Source organism: Ptychodera flava, chromosome 4, assembly GCF_041260155.1.
Source record: "Ptychodera flava strain L36383 chromosome 4, AS_Pfla_20210202, whole genome shotgun sequence".
In the NCBI taxonomy this organism is placed as follows: domain Eukaryota; kingdom Metazoa; phylum Hemichordata; class Enteropneusta; family Ptychoderidae; genus Ptychodera; species Ptychodera flava.
In genome coordinates, this window is record NC_091931.1 from 41907709 (window position 1) to 41926747 (window position 19039).

General features: G+C 34.7%; 1 protein-coding gene across 7 annotated transcripts in view; it reads right to left on the reverse strand.

Moving 5' to 3' along the window:
* Positions 1 to 19039, reverse strand: part of LOC139131808 (uncharacterized) — a 40694-nt gene that overhangs the window by 12136 nt on the left and 9519 nt on the right. For 6 of the 7 annotated variants that reach the window (XM_070698082.1, XM_070698083.1, XM_070698085.1 and 3 more), the window contains one exon: positions 10019 to 10208. The gene's annotated coding sequence lies outside the window, so the exon portion shown is untranslated. Of the gene's footprint in view, positions 1 to 10018; positions 10209 to 17015; positions 17231 to 19039 lie in introns of those variants that run through there. The other variant, XM_070698084.1, reaches the window with a different exon arrangement.

The following is a 19039-nucleotide window of genomic DNA, read 5'->3' on the forward strand; positions in this document are numbered from 1 at the left end:
GATTATATACAGGGTCATTTTTCAAGAGGATTATGAACATGTAAGCCAGGAAAAAGGATATGTACGTTACACATACAATTGTAATAGAAAAATCATATATATCATGCAATATTCTATATCGTGCAAATATTACTGAATAAATGCACAAGCAAATTAGCAAAATTGGCAATTAGTCATTTCATGATTAGGATGCAGTTCATGTGTTTGCATATTTCTTTGCGAACCCTGGATAGGAAGCACAGAAAATAGACAGAGCAGGATTTCCATTGGTTTAATTACCAAAACTGTAATGTCACAATCAGAATGCAAATTGGCATTTTGAGTACAGATACAACTGTAGAACAGGTATGAATGAAATAATTCAAAGAGGTATCTTCCTCTATACTATCTATTGTTAGATGTATACAGTGTAACTGATGTTAGTGAAAAGATATAAGGTAATTTTGATTATTATAATGATGCAGATGGGGGTTTAAATATATCCATTGTACAAATATGCATGCAGATATAGCAATCAGCTCACAAGTGGGATATCTGCAGATAAGATAAGTGTTCAAACAAGGCTGGACTGTGTAAAACATGCTATTGATTGATAAAATTAATCAGAACAATCCCAAACAAGGTCGTACTCAGATGTGCGAGTCAAATTAACAAGCTTGCAGGACCAGCTGCAGCCCATCTCTTGATCAGCCTGCAGAGCGTATACATTCCAGTTTAATACTGACTGTGTAATTGCATGGATTGGGTGTTTGACCTTATACATGGATGTGATCTGGGATTGATTATGACTTGGTGAATGTTAATCCAGTCTGTATGCTGTCTGTGAAAAATACACGGTGTCAAATGTACATAACCAAGTGCTAAAGCTGTATTTATTACAGATCAAATGAACCAAACACTTATTCCTACACAGAGGCTGAAATCACAACATATTTTAGGATTTGTGTACATTCATGTCGCCCCCTGCATGGAAATGATCTTTTTGAAAACTAAATTTAATCTTTACCAGATGAGTGTATATGAGCATGAATGAAGTTATATTCTCAACAAAGTCAAATTCAAATTTAAAGATTCACTTAAACTTTTGACATATTTTCCGGAATTTGTTTGTACTGTTTCTTACTCTACTCAAGTCATACTGCAATGCCTAAAGTGCAACTTTCAACACAACCTACTGTACATGTCCAATATTATTATTGGTATGTTAGTCACTTCGTTGTCAACAGTAACACTGCATATTTTACAAAATGTGTTGTATACATGTTTGCAAGGCTAATACCCACCTAATACTCTGTATGTCAATACAGTTTAATATTAAAAAGGAGAAAATTTAAACTTGTTTTTTTTAACAAAAACATCTGAAACTATCAAAAGTTCATAATACAGCCAATTGCTCTTTTAAGGTAGCATGTGCCTCAAAAGTGAAAGATTTAAAATTTTGCTCAAATTTTTCTCAAGCACAATTTCAACCTTTCTCTTCCAAATAACGAAACATAGGGCCAAAGTCCCTGAAGCTACTAGAGACATGGATACAAAATTAAGTATTTCCTGACTGTATGAAATTATCTCACTTAGGTCCTCCTAGGGACTTGTAAACCAAATATTAAAGCTGTCTGACCAGCGGTTTTGAAAGAGCAAGCAACTTTACTGTTGACAGAGCTGAGACTGCTGTGTTATGTAGAGAATAACCTTTTGTGACACATTGATAGCTCATTTCAGGATGGCCTGACCAAAATGGAAAAAATTCTGTAAAATACAGATTTGCATATTTCATCAGACTATATTAGTCTATAATAGCAAATAAACGAGAGTTAATTACATTCTAATTAAAGTAAACAAGACTTGCTTAAATCAAGATTTACGTCATAATAAAACAGCATATCTGTCAGGTTATAAAGAATCTTCAGCTGGTTATCTATATCTGTATTTTCATCCTATTAACAAACACATTTTAACTTTCAAATTAACATTGTAAGTTAGTTCTGTTGAATAAGTTGAGACTGTACGTACTCAGAGAAAGCACACTGAAGAGACAAATGTTTGAAACTTAAGAGTTCAAGGTCATCAAAAGCATTATAAGGAATCATGTTACACTTTCATTGCACTGTTTACACAGATTGCATAATTGCTATAAATAGCACATAAGGAATCTTACAACCCAGCTTTACCATAAAAACCCTATCACTTTGACCACTTTTAATTGACCACTCTATTTTTTTCCTCAAAAAGTAATCTTATTTATCCTTACCAAGTCAACCATAAATGGAAATTAGAACTTTCTCTATCTCTATTTATTTGACCACCCTATCATGACAAACTACTATGAGCAATTTCTTTTAGATAACATAAATGGTGGTTCAGAATATATCTAAGTTGGGATTCAGGAAAGTTGCCTTTACATGTTTTAATCCTCCAAGATGGTAAGCTTTTCACTATGAACTGTCAAAAAAAGTTGAACGTTCTGATAATTCCACACTAAAATTATTTTGGCTTTGATGATTTCCTAATTAATTCATTTATTTAAAATCATATTAATTATTTTTTTCTGGGTGAATTGATAGGGTTTATACAGTACAAGAATTACATACAATGTAAGTCAAATTTTGACCAAAAGTGACAAAAATTCCTTAAAAATACACATTTGCATATTTCATGACAATTTGAACAAATCCAAGTTGGGTTATCCCTAGGGACCTGTATACCAAATAACAAAGCTGTCTGACCAGCGGTTATGAAGAAGAAGATTTTTACCAAAAACACCTTTTTTGGCATTAACAATTTTGCTTAATTTCCTATTTTCAACAATATCAAAAATTTAAAAAAGTGACAATGTCACTGGTCGCTCCCATATAGTTATCAAAACAAGCTAAAATCAAGCTAAAAGATTTTTTTATCACAAATAGAAACAATTCCCCCAATAAAATAAAATTACACAAATTTCACCAGAATTTGATCAAATCTTACTGACGTCACCCGTAAAAACCACTACACTAAGTTTCAACTCAATCGGACGTGTGGTTTCAGAATTAAAAAAAAATTTTGATCAAAAATGAAAAAAATAGCCAAAAAATGCAAATATGCAAATTTCACCACGATTTGCCCAGATTTGAGAAAGGTCACTCCTATGCACTTCCATACCAAGTTTCAAATCATCAGACTTGTGGTTTCAGAGAAGAAGATTTTTTGACCAAAAATGGGAGAAAATTACAAAAAAATTCATGAAAAATAGCAAGTCCAAGATACTGACCCAAGATGTGCACAATCATTTCAGGTCAGCCCAAAGTACTTACATGCTAATTTTTCATCTAATCTGCTCAGTGGCTATTGAGATTTTCAATAAAATGTAAACTTGTAAACATAATACATATGGCTATAGGAGCTAACAAACGACCCAATGGTCGACAGAGCTCTGCTGTGTTATGAAGAGAGCAACGTTTTGTGACATATGTATTGATGAAGAAGGTTGAGATCTTTGATAGCTCATTTCAGGATGGCCTGACCTAAAATGGCAAAATTAGCTGCAAAAATACAAAATTGATGATTTCATCATAATTATGTATAAAAATGTATACCAAATATCAAAGCTATCACATGAGTAACTTTTGAGAAACAAATATTTTGACCAAAAACGGCAAAAACTGACCCAAAAATAAAAAAATTGAAGATTTCATCAAATTTCACTATATCACACTAAGAGAACCCCCAGGAACCTGTATACCAAATATCAAAGGCATCAGACAAGTAATTTTTGAGAAACACATTTTTTGACCAAAAATGGCAAAAATTGCACCAAAAATACAAAATTGCAGATTTCATCATATATTCTGTATATCATATTTAGTTTATCTGTAGGAACCTGTATACCAAATATCAAAGCTGCCAGACGAGCGGTTTTGATGAAATAAATTTTTGACCAAAAATGACAAAAAAATTCCTTAAAAATACAGATTTGCTTATTTCATCACAATTTGAACAAATCCAAGTTGGGCTATCCCTAGGGACCTGTATACCAAATATCAAAGCTGTCAGACGAGCGGTTTTGATGAAATAAATTTTTGACCAAAAATGACAAAAAAATTCCTTAAAAATACAGATTGGCTTATTTCATTACAATTTGAACAAATCCAAGTTGGGCTATGCCTAGGGACCTGTATACCAAATATCAAAGCTGTCAGACGAGTGGTTTTGATGAAATAAATTTTTGACCAAAAATGACAAAAAAATTCCTTAAAAATACAGATTTGCTTATTTCATCACAATTTGAACAAATCCAAGTTGGGCTATCCCTAGGGACCTGTATACCAAATATCAAAGCTGTCAGACAAGCGGTTTTGATGAAATAAATTTTTGACCAAAAATGACAAAAAATTCCTTAAAAATACAGATTTGCATATTTCATCACAATTTGAACAAATCCAAGTTGGGTTATCCCTAGGACCTGTATACCAAATATCAAAGCTGTCTGACCAGCGGTTATGAAGAAGGAGATTTTTTACCAAAAACGCCTTTTTTGGCACTAATTTGCATATTTTTGGCAATGACAACTCATTTGAACAAAATCTCATCTACAGCCCATCATCCATGTACACACCAAATATCAAGATGAAATGTGCAGCGGTTTGGAGTTTTTGATGTTGACGGACAGACATACAGACATACAGACATACAGACATACATACATACAGACATTTTCCTAGCCTATAAGAATAGCTTCCATTGCCATATATACATATGGCTATGGGAGCTAAAAAAATAGTTTCTAAAAATCATATTTTTCATCTACACAACAAATATCAAATCAGTAAGTACTGCGGTTCTCAAGATATTTGAGTGGACGGACGCCTCACAAACGGACATACATACATACATACATACATACATACATACATACATACATTATATACATACAGACTGACGCCGGACGCCGGACGGATACCCATCCCAATAGCTTCTATAGACTATAGTCTATAGTAGCTAATAAAAATCAGTGGTCACTGTGTAAAGTTTGGCAATAGAGAAATGATTAAATTACCTGACATTTACTGGTCTTTGAAATTCAAAATGACCGCTATCCCTGTGTTATCTCTATGGGCGAAAATAAATTCCTAATTTTCACAAAATGTATTGAAGACCATGAAAATTTTGTTACTCTGAATGAGCCCCCACAAGTGATAAACAGAAAAGAATTGTGAAAATTTGAGAATCAGAATATCTGTCCCCAAGGTGTTCTTCACCTTGATAAGCTGATGAGCAATACAGTGCATCAATGCACACATGATGTATTAAAAAGCTATCAGAAGGATATCATGGCACTTTCCTGTAATGAAATTATGTTTCAAGGCAAATGTAGAATTCTTGGTTTCTTAAGAAGCTGAGTTCATTGCCGACTGAAATTTGATATGCTAAGAAAACGTTCTTGACCTGACCTGAATCTAGCTAGCTTCTGACTCATGCAGAGAAACCGTAGCAACCAGTGTTACATGTACATGTATACATAAATGCCCACCCAGTTGCTGACAGAAATTGCAAACTGTGAATTACATATACACATAGTTCACCTCATAGTATATCATTTCCTTGGAAGGTCACCCGGAAAATCTAAACATGTACGACTTCCTCCATTGACCTGTTCGCAATGGCAGAATCAAAGGATTCAATTCATCGTAAACGTCTGAAGAATTTGCCGCTTTATGATATCCACACTGAAGCTGTCATGTGTTGAGTTGGGTGTGGTCACATTATATGCATCATCAACTTCTGAGATTCACAGCATCAATTTCTTACTATAAACTAAGGCAGATACAGCAGTACATGCTTTCAAGAGCTTTATTTTATTTCGCAGGTCAAGCCCTAAAAACCAGTAGCTATAACTTGTCACTTTTTCGCTTTTTATATCAGCAGCATTTCTTGTTCTATTCCTTAAAGTGTGTTGAGAATCACAGTGTTAAGCTTGTCAACTCAGCTGTAAACTGCATTGTTATTGTTGACAAGCGAGAATTCTGATGCAGACTAAACTTCAAACGTAAACAATAACAGTTCATGGAGACTCCATGTGGACAAGCTAATTAATAGGTATTTTAACATCCTTTGAGGAGTAGAACAAGAACTTGCATTTGACAAACAAAATAAAAATACAGAAAAAAATATTAAATTGTGTGCCATAAGGATGGCACACACATGTTTATCTTTCTGAGACCAAAGGCCCCTTTTGAGTGATTTATGCAAACCCCAAAGTTCAGTTCTTGAATGTTGCAGAATTTTTGTATGTGAGAATGATTATTTGAAAAACTGATATACAAGACAATGATAAGTGTCAAAACTTTGGGGACATATTAGTGCTTCTTACTACAGTATTTCATTAGCAGATACACAATATTTAACTTTGTGTGTGAAAACCTACATGTATTTCATACAGCCTTGCTTGTGAATCGTATGAAATATTATCAAACCAAATGACTGTTTTGCCTTTATTTAGTGCTGAAATAATAACAGCTCATCTGTTTACATTTTTTGTACATCAATACTCATGATCTTTAAATTGAAACCACATAACAGCTTTAAAGTGTTGCCAAACTGGAGTATAGTACACCAGAAGTGTTCAAATTGTTGACATCAAGCCCTTCCGGCAGGAGTAAACACAAAATAAATGCCCTCAACTTTGTCTGTTGATCACATTAAAAACAGGAAGCTGTTATGTTTCCCGTAGCTACAGCCAATTTCTCATCTTAGTTTCTGATGTTTCTGACAAAAGTGTTTATAATAAGTTAATTCCAACCATCTGGCCATATTTTGAATCTTATATGGTTTGCAATAATGTGTTATGGTTTTGTCCAGTTGCTATGAAACGCTTCCCAATCTCCCTTGGTGGTTACATGTACTAATTGGATAACCAGACAATATGCTCTCTCAAGAAGTTTTACGATGAAACTTTCGGAATGATGCTGCAGTCATAATGAATTCAGTGTTTGCAGAATCAGATCTGTGATGTGTTACAATATGAGATGTGATCTAAATCAAATTCGAAAAGGAAGGAATTAGAGCAGCGAAAAGGACTGGGCCATTGACAGCTAGTCTGCCTGTTACTTAGCCTTTGCCTGCATGTTTTATATCAATGGGTATGGTGTATCCCAGAATGCTTCATCAAAGATGGATCCTCTGATCGACAACACAAGAGTGGAAATTATAAAAATAGACTGGTTAACACTTAGTAACGATTCGGACAAACAACCATGTCATAAAAAAATACCAGAGTTATAGTTACATTGTATTTTCTAGAGTATTCCATATACATTCACTGGTATACAATTACATGAATTTGTCATTTATATACCTCCTATGGCTGCATGTACATGTTGCTTCAATTATTACACTACATGTAGCATGCCTGCCTATAGAACCTCTCCATAGTTATGCAACGATATCAAACACTAGTTTTGAGTATCATACATTGTACTAAAACTACTGAAAGGTTCTCGAAAAACACTCTGCATCATGTATATACGTTTCAATTTCCACTTCAAGTAGAACTTTACTCAAGTACTATTTGACTGTGTCCCTTGCATTCACCTTGTACATCATCATTGCTATGCAAATTTGATGATGAAATTGCCAAAAATCTGTTGATATTCTAATAGATTTTGGAAGGCTTTAGCTGGGTACTAGAACATTGCCATCCATGTGCTAGGCAGGCTTGAGGGTTAGGCACCAAAAAAGTTAATGTAACTGATTTGGAATAACTCAGAGTTAATGGGGCAAAATTGGTTTATTTTCACAAAGGGGTGGAGCCCTTTAATTTAATTTCCATATAATAGATTTGAAATTGTTATAAACACAGGTTTTATATCCAAGACTGATAACACCATGTAGGTCCCAGACACATGCTGTGCCTGCTGTTTTAGGTGAAGACAGTTACTGTCTGGCTGCAGTATCAGACTCACAAACCATTCACAGCTGCCGTCTTGTTTATATCAACTGACCCCCTCCCCTTCCACGACAACAATGACAAATAACTCCATCTGGGACAGCTCCCATAAATTTCCACATTAAACTCTCGGAGAAATCATCAAATTGTACATACAGCTCCAGGCCACAGTTCCCTATGGCCACTAGGGCCAAAGTTTCAAGTTTTATGATACAGACTCAGCACTGGGTCAACTATGCCATTTAGGATGTTTAATGGACGCGAAGCACAATGGCCATATGTACACAACTGTCATGCCAGACTAAAATATGGCACGAAATGTTTTTACATCCCAGGAAAACAACCATTTAGGCTTGCAGAGCCAAAGTTTGGCTATAGCTTTTCAAGAAGAATCTACAGTGAATGAATTTCCCTAACAGGATAATGAGTTGATAATAGACACTCAGGCATGACTCTGTGAGCTAGAGTTCACAGTCACAGCTAAGATAAAATTAGTACAATGTCACTTCATTCTTTCCTTGATTGTTCCATAAATGTTAAGGAAAATTACTGATATTCTGAAACACAACCACAAACAAGCTTCGAAGGGAATTCAAATGATTATTGTAAATATGAATTTTATGACTGTTTCAATCATTATCATCAACCTCTTACATTTTCATCTCTGAGCAATCTCTCAAGGTCTCTCTTTGATCATGCAAATAAAAAAATATCAAGGGGACAGTTGCATACTGTTCAAAGGATAGCCCAGATGAAATTCTCAATGTAAACAGAAATCTAGGGAAAGTGCTACTGATATAAATTTTGGCTCCTTGGAATGATTCTAACTTCTACAGCACCATGTTAACTTTTCATACATCAGATGACTGGTACTACACAACATCTTATAAGATATAAGTTGACATTTGAGAAAGTGTGAATAGGAAGTAAATATTTATATGGATGTGTTGATAATAAATAGCTAAGTTTATCGCACATTTATTTATACACCCCCATCCTGATACAGACTGCACATGCATCATATCTAATGCTGTTGTCATGCACTGGTAAGTTTTTAACAAGGGCGTAACTGTTTCATTGGCGCCGCATAAATCTAAAAGGTGTTTAAGGTACATGTAGAATGTATGCACCTCAAAATTGAAAGACAAACTTTCACTCAAACTTTCCACCAGAAAATCATTCAACCATTGTCTTTTAAATGTTAAGAATTAAAATCGAGCGTCACCGCGCAAATTTTTGTAACACGGAAACAAACTACCTTTAATTACATGATATTTGATATTAAAAATGGCCTCCATCCCTGTGTTACTCATATGGGAAAATACTGAAATTTAGATTTTCACTAAACATGACTTTGAAAACTTTTTGTACTCCAAGAGCTTCAAAATGAGCCTCTCGATGCAGTAGACTAGGAAAGTATTGTAAAAACTTAAGAGTCCAAATATGAGTCCCTGGGGTGCATTCTGCCCAAAATATTTGTTCCAATAACGCCTTTGAATGGTTCTCCAGTATCTGAACAGTCCATTTCTAGCCCTGTAGCCAATATATGTTTGACTTGCAGATAGTTATTGGATCAACTTGAAGAGAACTTGAGTAAATTTATTATCAAAATAATCTTCACAACAATATAATTATGTCACTGATTAGGAATGTATATACTTTGTGTACTGTGGCTATATTGTCTTCAAATTGACAATTTTGACAATATCAGTGTACATTAGTCAGGGTAACTGTTGTATAAATCATACAATGTACATTGTATAATGCTGACAGATAAAGCTCTGGGGCATTTGCCCTTTGTACTTGGTAAGTAGGATCAGATGCAATCAATGCTGAATGAATCAGCCAGCGTTAACTGTGCCGGCAAGCACATCATGTTCCACATGGTAACATATCCATGGAAAAGTTACATGTATCCCATTCCATTTGAACTGGATAGGACCTTGATTGAGTCACATATACATAGGGATACATAAAAGTATAAAAGTTAGTCAAAGCAATAGAGTTACAGATCGAGTGAGAACAAGGGATGGGATTAATCCTATGGAATATGGGAATATGGAAGCACTGTGCATGGATAAGACAAGGAAGACTTACCGGAAGTGAACTCTCAGTGTTGTTGAATCGGTTCAATGGCACAGATTTTGCCGTGGCTCTCGGAATGACTCAAAGTTTCTTGGAAGATGTTGGTTTCTGAGGAGGTATCTTTTCAAGACATGTGGATGCCCGGGTGTCAGAACTGTCAGCTGGCTGTTCAGTTGCTTGGGCTCATACTGTGGTGATAGACCTAGCAAATAGCAGATAAACTATCAAATGTCAGTTTATATTCCTATGAGATTCTTTAGGTCAGGGAATCCTATATTTGATGGAGAGGGGTGGTCAGCTTGATTAACTGGTAAACTAACCGCGGGTGAACTAGTCAATGAGCATCTGCATTGTTGTTTTGTAGTGGGATACTTTTTTTGAATTCAGTCGATTCCATTTGTAACCATCATGAATTCTTTCACATTATGATTCATAATTTATCATGTCCATGCCAACAGTATGAAGACAGTCAAGTTGACCACCCCTTGAAAAAAAATGGTGTTTTCCAGAATGCCATGGGCTGGTGCAGAACTCCCCCAGAGTTTGTTGTAATAAAGACCAACTTAAAAAAAAAAGAACTTGCTATTTGTGGTTTGGTGGTGATTATTTTAACAAAGGTCTCTCTGAACTCAGAGCTGATGGCAAAGCAGGAATCCCAAAATATGATAGGCCAACATCAGCATCCAATTAATTTTCAGCGACCTCACTTGACCCTTCACTCAGATTAAAGTGGAATGCCACTGGCCTTTAACAGGCAGCATGTGTGACGTACACATCACAAAAGTAGGTTACAATGTGGTTACATGGAGGCACGGATTTAAGACAAAAGCTCTCTTTTTTCTGGTGATACTTTCTTCCTAAGGTAATTTACTGGGTCACAGCACCAAGGAAAGTGATATATGTCCACAGAGCCTAGTAATCAACTGCAGATGTACATCTTGTTGACAGAGATAATGAAAAATTGGATAAACGAGGAAAGATGGGAAGAATGCATCTCAATTGATTTTTTGCTACTTTTCTCTATCTCAAGAAGTGTAGAATGCCCATGTGTGCTCTATTGTTAGTGTCTTACTTTGTGCAGCACTTGATCCTAAAACTGCATTTTTGCCTTTAATAATTCTGTAAAAATACTGAAGTGATTACATGTATGTTAACTACAGTGCCAGATGAAATGATATTCACTGAATAAATAAATCAGACTTAAGTTGCACCCTAGGGTAACTTTCTCTCTTGGATGGTTGCACAGTTTTATGTAAACAATAAAAAAATTGATGGTGGCAAGGTGTAACTTTGCATTTGTTCACAATATAAATTACATAGATCCTCGAACAAATCAGTTCCTATTGTGAACTTTTCACCCACTGTGATGATTCTCTTCTGTCATTGTGCTGTTTCTCTGTGTGCATGTATTGCTCAGCAAAGCAGTTCTGTGATCACAGCACCGGGTATGAGTTTACTCTACAAACACAATAACCACACGAAAAGATTCACCGTAAAATTTACATCTGCAAGTTATTGACTCAAGACATTAATGAGCTCCAAAAGACTACTTTGGTCATAGCTATAATGTGCCTAAATAAATGTCTTTGAAAATTTTACTTGTACTTTTTCTTCTGTGATACTTGTTTACCAAATTTCTAATCTAGCATGTGTCACTTTATAAATGATGTTAGCTGTTATTTTCTCACTGTTGAAATCAAGTACATATTTTGAAAAGGAAGAAAATGATAAAATTGGTTGTTTTAATGAGTAAAGTTTAATTTATGTCACTTGCAGAGATTCCAAAGTCTTTCTCAGACATCAAGCAATGAATAAGAGGTCATATACATGAAAGATTTCACTTTAATACATGTAGCAATGGCCATGGCCAATATAAAGCACTGAAATGTATACCCTTATTTCAATTTAATTGCCCTTAAAATACTATCACTAGCCGTAGGCGACTATATTTTTGAACAATCAAATATCGTAGATTTGAACCTTGGAGTAACTAGATAGCCAACCTTCCATGAGTAATGAGTGTCCAAGTACGATAGATATGATTGCAGACAGTAATCATGAACAGGTCTCTCTAAGGGATTCTTCATTTGCCAATGCAGACCCCTATACATGTACATATTATGTAGTTTTACAAGCCCAGGAGCTTGAGAGTGATGGAGACAAAAATAACCGAAGTCCCCAGGGCCCTCTCATCATATTGGGCCATAACATTTAGATGATTGGGTAATGTAGATGTTGGAGGAAAATGCACAAAGTCTGTACACAGTGCCTCTGTTGTTATTCGCCTTCCAACATGAGTGTAAAATGAAATTACATATAAGATTCTACAGAATGCTGTGGATGGTATCCTTGGAAACTTTGTAGGGAAAGCAAAGCTTAACTTTTGTGTAATTGCTTTACATTTACATATATATGTCAACTTTTGTCACCGGTACGTGTACAGGACTGTACAATACTGTCTCAACCACAGAACATATCCATGGCACTTGATTGGTAGCCATAGTCCATCAAATACAAAGCAACAATGCACTCTTTCTGAGCACTACCACTGTAATTTACTGTTTTTTCTTTATTTATCCTTTTCAATTTATTTTCCCATTTTACATTCATCTCATATGCATTCATAAAGTGTGACATTGTCACATTGAAGTAATTTTAGTCACCGAAACTTCACATGTCAGAATGAAAAGGAGAGCTGGCATAAAATGTACATTAATTTAATTTAACAGTAAAAATACAACAATATAAAATTAAAGACTATGTTTGTGAAAGTCTACATTTACTAAAAAGCAGCGGATTGTCCATGCACAAGTGTTTTGAGGATCAAAATATAATCTGAATTCCCTAATTAGCAATTTGCGTTGATCAAATTGTAAATAAAAGGCTGTAGATTAATGACCTGTTAGTAAACTAATCAGTGGATAATGATGTTTTATTTGGTGATTCACATTGCTGATAATATGTTGGCTGCAGGTCAACAAACTGTTTACATAACCCTGTATTGAGGAGTCTATAGAGATAGCTTATCACAACATTGATGCCAAAACCAAACCCAGGGATTACAAGAGGCTAACTGATTATATAGCTCTGTACTTGGTCCAGGATTTTAAATTTGTTTCAGTTGTTACAAGGATTCTTGGATCATTAATTGTTGAGAGGTTGCGGATGGTTGCACAGATGCATGTTGACAAATTCAGGAGTGGTAAATTAAATCAGAAATTCTACAGTTTGTCTACAAAATTGGTCAACATTTTCTCTGATCCTTTCTATGACCCAGCTTCTTTAGAAAATCCACGCATTCAGTGATTCCTCTTGAAATCAATGTTCCCTGAAATTTCTCATACCTATTTTGAATTATATCAAATGTCCAATTTATATTTTCCCGGCTAGATGTACTTTGCACAACAATGCCAAGAGCACTATAACAAAATACTGTAAAATTTATCTACATATGAAAAAACTGTCAACCAATAAAACCAGAATGATATTCAATGTCATTATCATTTCTTTTGAGTCAATTTATAGTCACCATAGAAGACAACATAAACAGTATGTATGACATAAATTATGTGCTTTCATATTCCAAAACAACAACAAAGCTATTTTTGATAATCCGCTAGCAACATATTTTGAGAAATTACAAACTAGAGAAAATGTGTAATTGTGTTGTAGTGACTCTAGGTATTAAATGTAGATGTCATTTAAATGAAGACACAATATCTGAGACTGAAGAAAACATCCATGATACCAGTGCAGATAGAAACTATTAGCTGCTGACTTCAGTGGATGCAAGAACTAATCATTTGAAGGCAAACAGAAGGCATTCATAGATTTCAATTTAACAAAATGATCCAAAGTTATTGATCCGTAACAAGGTGATGGCATATCGTCAATAATTTACATTAACATTTCTGAAAAGGGAAGATTCAATTGCAAAATTTAATGCTTTCAGTTTTTTTTTACATCAACTACTAACATGTCTTGCCTGAAAATGTGCTCTTAACACTTACAAGTAAAAAATGTTTGTATTTTGGAATACACATGACATGGCTGTTTTTGACAAAATCTGGTCAGTAATTGTATTTACAGTATAATCAGTTTGTTAGTACTTCAGAAAGGTCCACTTTCATACATGCAATGATACATACACTGTATCAACACGACATAACAGAGCAGAGATGTCACTTAATAAAATCCTGAAATATGAAACATAGAAAAATAGGTAATATTTTAATGCCATTTGCCTGAGTGTTTATCATGGATGGGTGTTCAGTGAAGAGAGATCAATTATGAATTTTTGTATCAGTGATATCAAAAGCTATGAAGGGCATCTTCCACAGCCCCATGCTTGAGAGGCCACCATGTAGCTGACTGGCACAGATGTTATCTGTTCAGATTTTCCACAAGCAATTTAATTAGGTCTGCATCTTAATTGGACTATTGTTGGTCTAATCTCATTACCGATGTTTACTTTCATGGTATCTGCTAACAAAATACATTTATTCATTGTAGTCTTCTCAATAGTTGTTGCATTTTACTGGTGGTGGTCAAAATTTCATAAAAAATTTATGCCCTTTTGCTCTTGTCATACGTGCAGAATATAAAATACCAAAGATTATAATGTAAATAATTTAATTTCATTTTTCCCTGGCATACAAAAGGAATATTGCATTTATAATTCTTCATAAACTGAAAACATGGTAGGAACAACAAAATAGAAAGCCAAAATTTGGAATGAATTATACAACTAATTGTCATAATCATGGACATACATTTATTGATATATCCACATCAAGGTTCATAGGTATCATCACATTTTAGTAAAAAGTAGTGTGCTTAATAAACAATGACTATAAAGGTTTGTATACAATAAGTGTGTATGTTATCTCTCTCTCTCTCTCTCTCTCTCTCTCTCTCTCTCTCTCTCTCTATACATTATATATATATATCTAATACAGGGCTCGAAATTAACTTTTTTCCCTGGTAGTCCTATTGGACTACCATTTTCTGAATTTGGTAGTCCAGATACAAGGTCTGGTAGCCCATGCATAGAAGAGTTTTTTAAAGGATATATTTATTTATGTGTAGATGATGAAATATTTATTGTTCAGAATTCTATTCAGAAAGTGAATTTTCTAGTCATTTTGACATCAATAGATGCAGATCATAGCCTTAGGAGAACGGTATACCGGTAGCATGTGTAGTGGGCAACGGTGACGCCTCGAAGTTAGACGACCTATATTCACACATATGCAGAGGTTATATACAAATTTTGATGTTCGCTACGACAACGATTTTTCACTCAGCATGTGTAAACATAGCATGGCTAAAAAAATAAGATTGGCTATGAGTAGAATTTCAGGATGACAACTTGGTACAGTCATGTTCCAATTGATTTCGTGGCAATTTTCGCTATATATCTCCACCATATTACACTATCATGGGATGATCTCGTACACTTCGGAAAGCGTAATTTGTGGATGGCCCGACAGCTTTTTCTTTGCAGTTTGAATAACTTTGTGTTTAATTGTGATTGATACATTGTGATTAAATAACTATGAAAATGAATTTTCATTGGCCATCATTTCCCGAGCCTGTCATCCAAGTACATCAATTCAGATATTTTATTGAAAGTTTGTCCCAACAAATTCGACTGCACTGTCGCCTTTTAATTTGCATAACAAAGTCATAGCTATGTCTTTCTGTGTCCAGCTGGGTTGACTGTATGAGCGTCGGTCATCTCACAGCGATCAACATCATGTCGCCCTGTTTCATGTCCCGGGCTTTGGTAGTCCGTGTGGGCTACCATTTCATGGAATTTGGTAGCCCCAGGGAAAAGTTGGTAGTCTGTGGACGCGGGACTACCGCTAATTTCGAGCCCTGTATATATATATATATATATATATATATATATTATATATATATATATATATATATATATATATATATAATATACACATATGCATACACTGTATATGTATGCATACACACCATATAATATTATATATCTAATATTATAACTATACAAAGACATCTCTGTGTATAGACTAGCTGTGGGTCCATAGCTGTGGTGTTTTCGAAGGGATTTCTATTCTTTACGGGCTTGTTTTGATTTTTACGATTGGCAGGGTTAAAAATCGTAAAAGTCAAAACCAGCCCATAAAAGGCAGAACTCCCGTCTGAAAACACCACAGCTATGGACCTACAGCTATGTATAGACATGCTTGCATTTGACTGTATCACGCTTGTACACAGTTACATTTATGTTTTTTTTGTACAATGTCACATGCGTTTACATATAATTTTACATGCACAGGCCTAAGATGCACTTATGATTTTGCTGTGTCTATACACATGGTGCCATTAAAAGTACAGGTTCTTGAAGGAATACACTGTGAAAAGCAAAAACCAGGCATCTAAAAAAAGTGATATTTGTGTGAGATGTTCGTAAATGGTACCTGGCGATAGCATTTATGAATTTTTCATGTTTAATATCAGGCACATTAAATAATATAGTTGTATTGCCTGAAGCAATGCAAATCTCTTGAAGACAAATTGAATGTACAGTAAGAGTCTGAGTCACATTGATTCTGGTGTATTACTATTAGTGCTGACATATTCCATATGTTCAATTCAGAAGCACTATCAGGTTTATAAAGCTGTCGATTAGACATATAGCTTAATTGTGAACAATTTCCTGAATTTCACACCTTTCCAAGGAAAATGGTGAGGATAGCTTTCGTAGATAAAGAAAACATTTCATAGGCAAATCATGGGTATATCAATGTAGATATACCAAGGACAGCTCTTGTTCTTGTGGTTTTGAAAACTTCAGCAGTCTTTTAATACCACGTTTATCGATAGCTTCAACTTGAGCCTGGCAACCAATAATACATTGTACATGTATCTCCTTTCAATACGTGAATCCGTGTTCCAATCAGGCAAAATGTCAAAGACTCAACATTTCTAAAAACAATCATCTTCCACAAATGTGAAGAGGATATCTTACCCTTCAACAGCTGTTTTTGAAATCAACCCACTCTGCATGCTTATCTGCACAATCTACGCTAGTTGCCTTGGCAACCGCACTTGATGCTGCTTCTCATATCATGCATGAACTGCTTCTTTCACCATAAGATTGGATATTTTCTGTCAATGGCAATGGGTCTCAGTGTCATCACTATGACAAATGCACATATCATACAGATTATTGCAATGTCACAAATGAAATGAGTATTACATCACAAAACAATCTAAATATGGCGATCTGATAAAACTGATAAAAACTGCTGGTACACTTGACACTGAAGACAATTGATGAGTTTTACATATTGTATATATTGCATGATCAATTTGACAAATTTTAAGTGACCTTTGTGTAATTTGAGCTAATTTCTATGGATACTACACATTTCACCTATTATGTAAAACAGGTACTGTACATGAACAATTTCATAAAACTAACCATCTTCTGGTTGCTAAAATGTTTGATATTTTGCCCAGGGAAGCTAACTGGGAGTCGATCAATAGACATCTTTCTCTTTACGTAATTTGAGATCTGCATATACAATAACCTACTTGTGCCATCATTATTCTACAATTGTCAGCTTGCTAAAGATTACATAATTTTAACACAAATGAATATTATGCTGAAAGTGAATTGTGCAATTGAAATTTGAAATGATCACTAAAATTCAACAAGAGGTGTACTGTATTTTCTTTTTTGATATTTAATCTTCCATGTAACAGGTATTCATCCAAAAATGAGACGTACAGTATGTGACAAGCATGGCAATGAGAAGCAGTGTCAACCAAGACAGCATTGTTACTGTCTTTATGACACACTCAAGATGATGTACAAAAAGCCTATGGGGACAGCAATGTGCCGGATTACTGTGATCCTCTCATTCATTTAAAAGATAATGCCCCTAGATGAGATCTCCTCAAAGCCTGCTTGGCAGAATATGGAAAAATATGACAATGTGTGTTCACAAAACTGCGCGTGATTTGAAGACGGCGATTTGATTCAGTAGCAAACAGATAATTATAAGTTGTCATGGTAACACAAATAAGATAAACTCCATGGAGAATTAGGAGACACAGTAGTACTGGTTCACTTTGATAAATTCATTATTGTGGATGGAGAAACCACCATTCATGCATTACAAGGAAAGAAAATTTCATCTTCAAATGTGTACGTGGCTGTCATCAGATCTCCTCAATCCCTTCACTTGCATTTCCTTTCTCCTAAATTGTGCTGGCTAATGTACACCATTCAAACTTAAAACTGAAATTATATATTTCTCAGAGGTATGTTATGGCTGTAACTTCAAGTGATATTTGCATCATGTTTGTCCTGTAAAAACAATTTTTCTTACTCTTTTTACCGCAGTACATATATAAGCAGTAGCCTTGCCAACACAATGCTTTGTGTAAAAAAATGAATTCTACCCTGAACACGATTCAGTTATGAACTGCTACATTGGATATTATATACATACAAACTTGGCATTTTTACATTATTTTGGGAGTAGAACAAGAAACTTTTCTTAAAACAGAACCAAAAAAAATTGTGTACATTCAAAGTCACAGCTGATGGAAAACTCCATGAAAAAATATGATTGACAGACCAAGTTGATGGAAAGGGAGATCAGTTTTTCTGCTCTTTGCTCTTATGATACCTTTTTTTCAAACAAATGATTGACAATGAACCAACAAAGAGCAGAGGGGACATGAACTAGCTCTGACCTCTGACCTCTGAAATATTCATAGGAAAATTAAATGTCAATCCTTCCATTGAGAGATTACTACAAGGAACAGTCCTTGTAATTGGACAATTTATTTCTAATACCCCTTTAAATTCAATGTATTCAACATTGTCTACAGCCATTTTGCTGAAGGAAAATTTCGCACGAAAAGTTGTTTATTGGCAATTATAACTAAAATTGTAATAAAACTTACAATTTTAGGTATGTAATTTTCTGTTTTACAGAATACAGCAAGCTTAGAACTTTGAATTAAATACCTCACAGC